This window comes from Myotis myotis, unplaced genomic scaffold, assembly GCF_014108235.1.
Source record: "Myotis myotis isolate mMyoMyo1 unplaced genomic scaffold, mMyoMyo1.p scaffold_m19_p_11, whole genome shotgun sequence".
Classification (NCBI taxonomy): Eukaryota; Metazoa; Chordata; class Mammalia; order Chiroptera; family Vespertilionidae; genus Myotis; species Myotis myotis.
Window position 1 is genome coordinate 43,256,111 of NW_023416315.1, and position 6,412 is coordinate 43,262,522.

Consider the following 6,412-nt stretch of genomic DNA (forward strand, 5'->3'; position numbering starts at 1 on the left):
AGACCACCTTCAAATAAGTCAATAGAAATGGCTAAATGCCAAATTTATTTTCAATAGTGACCTAAACATAGGGCACATATGTGCACCAATGAGATGTTAGGAATGAAAAGAAAATTTTCAAAGAATATTCCCTTTCCCCCCAGAGCAACAGCTATAAAGAGAACACCTTATATTAACATATTTCTCATGCCCTGAATTTCAGTATGAATTGAACCAATTACACTTAATCTCCTATGACAGTTGATGGGAAATCAGTTAATAGGAAATACAGAGGTGATTTTATTTAAAATTCCTTCTCTACCCACAGTATCCACTAATATATAATATGGAGTAAATAGCATCTAAAAGTTGGCCTCACTGAGGGTAGGGGAGGCCAGGGGATTGTCAAGGGCGGGGAAAAAAAAATAAGTAAAAGTTGATCTCATGGATATGCATATATGTACACAGTTCTTTAGTTGATATGCATAACCCATGGACACAGACAATAGTGTGGTGAAGTTCTAGGGAGGGGGAGGGGGGAAGGCTAGAAGGGATCAATGGGGGAAAAGGGGGGTATATGTAATACTTTCAACAATAAAGATTTGAAAGAAAATAAAAGTTGGTCTCATGGAGAATAATTTAACTCTTTTTAGCTCTCTTTTCTGACCTCTCTTTTCCAGAGTCTTTCTGAAAATTCTCCTATATTTCTTATAGGGCATCAGCAGTAACTAATTAATTTCTTGGAAGAGAAATGTGGCAGTAACTGATTGTAGCCTAATAATACTTGTTTCCTCATTCTTTCTCATTAAAAAAAACACACACACATTTTTATCCTGGAGAGAAATGAACTCAACCGAATATTATGGTTCTTTCCCTCCACTATTGGAGGCCTGTATATGACAAATTTCTAATCAATGGGACCTAGTTTCAAATCTATGAATTGTTCCTGTAGAAGCCTTTGATTTTCTGGCAAATAAAACAAGATTCAGTGGGTCCCACCCTTCTTCCTGCCTTGTGTTGAGCATAGAGTCTGAGCTGTAATCACCTTACTATGCAGGAACCAAATTTCCCTAATCTAGAGGGAAAGGTCCTTGCTATGAGAAATGTAGCTGCCTTCATCCCTCTGTCCTCAGCCAGGCTAGTACATGCTGAGTCAAAAGCTTTAGAATTTAGAGAGTGTGACTCTGCTTAAACTAGGTTAATATCATATAAGTACCCCAGAACACTTATTTCCAACACTTAGAAACACCCTCCCCCACCCCACCCAATTACTTGGCCATTGGGATAGAGGCAGCAAGCAGCAAGGGCCAAGCAGTTGTTGTTGTTGTTGTTCTATGTTTTTTCTTTTTTTTTTTTTGGGGGGGGGGAATGGGGGGCAGGAATTTCCTAATCTCCTGACACATTATTTCTCCCTTTCAAATTTTTACTCTCTCATACACCCAGACATATATATGGACAGTTAAAAAAGAAAGAAGAAAAGGAAGTAAAAACAGCTGTTTAACAGATGTGCATGGTTTTATCAGAAGCCTAATAAAAATGACAGTAAAGGTCAGGAAAATAATATGCAATATTTAATTATCAAAATGCAATTGCTATGATTAAAAATAATATTATTCTTGTTCATGACCATGACCTTTACTTTCCATCCTTTTGTGAGGCTCTGCTTCATATATACACACAGCCTCTATACTTATTCAAACATATCAAAGATATAACACTGCTACTACTGCCCATTATAGTTTTACACATTCCTTTTTTGGTTTATTGTTTAATTCAACCTCTTAAACATCCCAGGTAAATAAAAACAATAAATCTCACAAGTTCAAAAATCAGGGGCAAATTTTTATGTAAATTATAAATAACAATCCTAACTGGACTTTATAAAAATATTCAGAAGACAGCTGGCAATTTCAAAAATACAATCAGTAAACTCACAAGGCTATGAAAGAAACAACTGAATAAACCACACTGATATTACCCAGAATGCCAAATGATCTGACCAGAAGTTTTTGGCTGAGATGGATTTTGGTTGAGCAGAGGAGTGAACCATTTTTCAATATAAGACCCAATGCCAATATCTCTGACGGAATATCAGTATTGTTTGTGTTGCAAAGTGTCTGTAACACAGGAATTGTTTGAGGACTCAGAATGTTGATATCTCATTGGAGAACACAGGAATAAAAGAAGAAAACTAGGATTAATCTGACATCTGAAAAATCAACTCCTTTTTTTTTTCCTTAATGGAAATTCTGCTAAGATTTATGTGTGCTCTGATGAACCAAATTAGAGTTACTTATTACAAACTGTTTACTGTACAGGTTGAATTGACACTGGCTGGGAATCATTCCAGCAAGAATTTTACTGAAGTAAACAGTGATAAGAAAACTCTTGATAAAAATCACATCAAAATTATATTGACATCAAAATACTAGCTTCTAAAAATTATAACTTGAAGCAATGCCATTTTGAAGTGCTTAATTGTACACCTTAATCATCCTATCAGGATTTATTTGGTTTATCTCTCCAAAGAGAAAAACATATTTCTATAAATTCACTTTCACTTTAACCATGGAACACAAATGAAGAACATACTACATCTGCACATACTTTTGTTTTTATATGAAGAGAAAAAAGGAAAATCTTCGGTATGGTAAAGGGAGCTAAAAACCAGATTTCCCCCCATCATTTTGGTAATCACTAACTCAAGAGGGAAACATTGACTTTGTAATAAAACTGTCTTTTTTATTTCCTTCTTAGAGATCATGGGCACCCAGGTAAGAATAAACTGGATTCTTTCCTCCAGGACCATGTGTATAACAAAACATTGGTTCCATGTTTATTATATACCAGAGGCCTGGTGCATGAATTCGTGCATGAATTCATGCACGGGTGAGGTCCCTCGGCCTGGCTGGTGAAGGGAGCTGATTGGGGCTGGCAGGCCAGAGGGACAGACCACCAGTGGTAGGTTGGCTGTAGGAACACACTGACCACCAGGGCTCAGCTCCTGCATTGAGCATCTGCCCCCTGGTGGTCAGTGTGTGTCACAGTGACTGGTTGACCAGTCATTAACAGTCGCTTAGACTTTCATATATATATAAGGGTCAATATAAGGGTCATATATATATATGTCAGTTTCTGAGTAAGGCATTTCACATGTGTTATATAGTTTAATTGTATAAGAGCAGTGAGGGATTATATATTCTATTCACAAATAAAGAAACTGAAGTCAGAGGGATCACGCCTATGACATGAGAACTTAGAAAACCCAGTTGGTGTTCACTTGAAAATCCATGATGCCCTAGTCCCCATACTCCAATAATCTAGGCCTAGGAGAACTGTGACCCCGCCGTCTAAGATTACCCTGAGGGGGCACAATGCCAGAACACCCAGCAGAGCCCTCTTCCTTCTACAGGCAAATTCAATGAAAACAACCTCACTGTGCGTCCACCAAGCAAAGGGTAGGCTTTGTGAAAACTACTAAGAACACCCATGGGCAAGAGACTCTTGGAATACTTCACTAGTGGGTCATTTTCCATAAATCAGATTTTCGAATTTTAACAGACCGGAGGAAGGATTTCAACCTGTATTAGTTTTCTATTGTTGCTTCAACAAACAGCCACCGAACAAGGGGCTTAAAACAAAAAAAATGCATATCTTACAGTTCTGGCGGTCAGAAGCCCAAAGTAGGTCTCATCAGGCTAAACTCAAGGTCTCCTCAGCGCTGAGTTTGTTTCTGGAGGCTGCCACACTCCTTGGATCGGGGCGGCTTCTTCCCCACATCTCCACAGTCAGCACCCACTCTTCTGCTCCCGATTCACGGTTCAGAGCCCTGTATTACATCGGACACACCTGGATGTCTGGGCTCCTCTCCCTAATTGAAGGCCAAATGATTACAGCCTTCCTTCCACCTGAAACCGTAATTCCCCACTGCCATATAACACAATACAGTGGGGCCTTGACTTAGGAGTTTAATTCATCCTGTGAGGGAGCTCATAACTCAAATTACTCGTATGTCAAATCATTAAAGTGAACAAGTGAGACACCTGATGCTGGGCTGATGTTGTGGCGCTCACTGTGATGTTCACTGCACCAACTAACGGTGGGGTATCTGAAGCTGGCTCGTAACCCGAATTTTAGCTCGCAACTCAAAGCAAAAAATCAGCCGAGAGATGGCTCATATCTCAAAAAACTCGTTAGTCAGGACACTTGTAAGTCAAGACCCCACTGTATAATCACAAGTTCCAGGGATTGCGATGTGGACCTCATTTAGGGACCACTCTTCCGCCCCCCACACCACCACTTTACATTCAACAATGGAAATCAAAAGTTGTAGTATAGCCAGAAGGTCAAATGTGTTCTAAGCCTCAAATTGCTTGTCTCCAAATTCTAAGCACTGCAATCAATGAATGACCCTGGCAGGACAGACGCAGTAGCCTCTACAAGTCTGGGAATTTCAAAAACAGCATGAACCAACAGTTTCAATTCTGGTGCGTGAAAATTCTGTGACTTTAAGCAAATCTGAACTTGAATTTCTGGACCTCAGATTCCCCATCTTCAGAATAATAGGATCTGACTAGACATTCCTTCCTGTCATTTCCAGCAAGTAGACTGTGATCTTCTGAAAGAGAGTGTTTGGACGAAGGTGTGAAATTCTGAGAAATGTGGGTACTGGTGTCCTGTAATAGAAGAGCATCTACCAAAAAAACAAGGCAATTGATATTTTACTACTTTAAGAAGTGTGCAAATCTGATACTGAAAATGTTAGTGCAATCATGAGCACGACACCTCGTTTTTTTGTTTTTTTTAAAAAATAATTTGTAGATGATGAATAGCCTTAGAAGCATTTTGGTGAAAGTAAAGTAAATAACAGTGAGGATTATGATACAGAGATAATTTTTATGTAATTCATTATTCATTCTATTCATTGTCATAGAAAATAAAATTAATTTAAATATTATAAACAGAAACATAAAAACCTCTTATTTTAGAGTTAAAACAATTACATTGAAATATGATTAATGGGCTGGTGAAAGCAGTGGTCTTAATACAAATATGTATAAATGACATGGGAAAATAAAAGAATCTCATATTTATGACATTGCTGATCATATTAAATTAAGATTTATGATTTTATATTATGTTTCATATTTTCAAACCACAATAAAACTCTATTTCCAGTTACTTAAAAGACTAAGCAATGACTAAAATGGATAAAGCAGAAAAGTACTTTCTGATATCAAATAGTGCCAATCTTTCTTAAAAATTGTATTAATCAAATTTAATCTCTAAATATATGCACTCTTTCTCTTATGTTAAATATAGTCATATACATGTAATTCAAACATAATTTGTGGGTGGTGATTTTGTAATAGGTCAGAGTTGTTGAAATGCTAAAGAAGACATCTTGTGGCTAGGAAAAAATATATAAACTTCAAGGAAAAGTAGATGGGGATAAGTAGAAATATAAAACCAGTAAGAAAAGACATTCCAAGATATGTACATTTAGACATTTCTATAATTCCTTTGGTTCCTATTTTTTCCCTTATTTGTAATATATATAATGTTTTTCCTATCTATCAAAATTAAGATTCTATAAAAAATAAACTGATTGAGGGAATTCAAATAACAACTGGAAAAATATAGTTGCTCATTATTAAAAAGAGCAAGAATATTCTGGAACAAAAGCTGAAGACATAAGACTCTCACAGAGAATGACTGAGCTGACAATGGGGTAAAAGTGTTATAGGAGATTGGGGCAGTAATAGGTGATCAGATGTTCTCTGATTGGAGATCTTGGGCTAAAATAAATTAGCAAAAAATTTCATGTAGATAATTAGAGTGTGTTTAGGTCTGGAATCATTTGGGGAAACATGGAAAGATTGTTTTCCCAAAGAACAATGAGATCCAATAGAGCTAAAACTGAGGAGGAAAAGCCTGAAAAGGCAAATTCTCATTTGTGGCTAGAACCTAAATTGAGAACTAGTGCATAGCTGATACTCAGCAATCCATTGCCCACCTTCATTTTGTACATCTACATACCATTCACTGACTGAAATGACAAAGATTGTGCATTCATTATGACCAAGCACCTTATAGCTATGTTGTTTTCTTCTTAGAGGCACCTAAAAATTCAAACAGAAATATTTATTGGATTTCTGTCTGTTCAATGGCATTATATTAGATACTGGACCAAGGAGAGAACAGTATAATAGAGTTAGTAGTAAGAATATTGTGTTTTTTTTATATAAAGTTTTACATAACTCACTGTCATATAATAAACATTCAATAAATGTTGATAATGATTATGATGATTACTGGATAATGAATTAGAAGGCCTAATGTTCATTTTTGTCCTGCTATGTACTAGTTATCTTTTCTTCTACAAGTTATTTAACCTCTCTTTAATCTCAATTCCCACATTTATTAAGTGGTA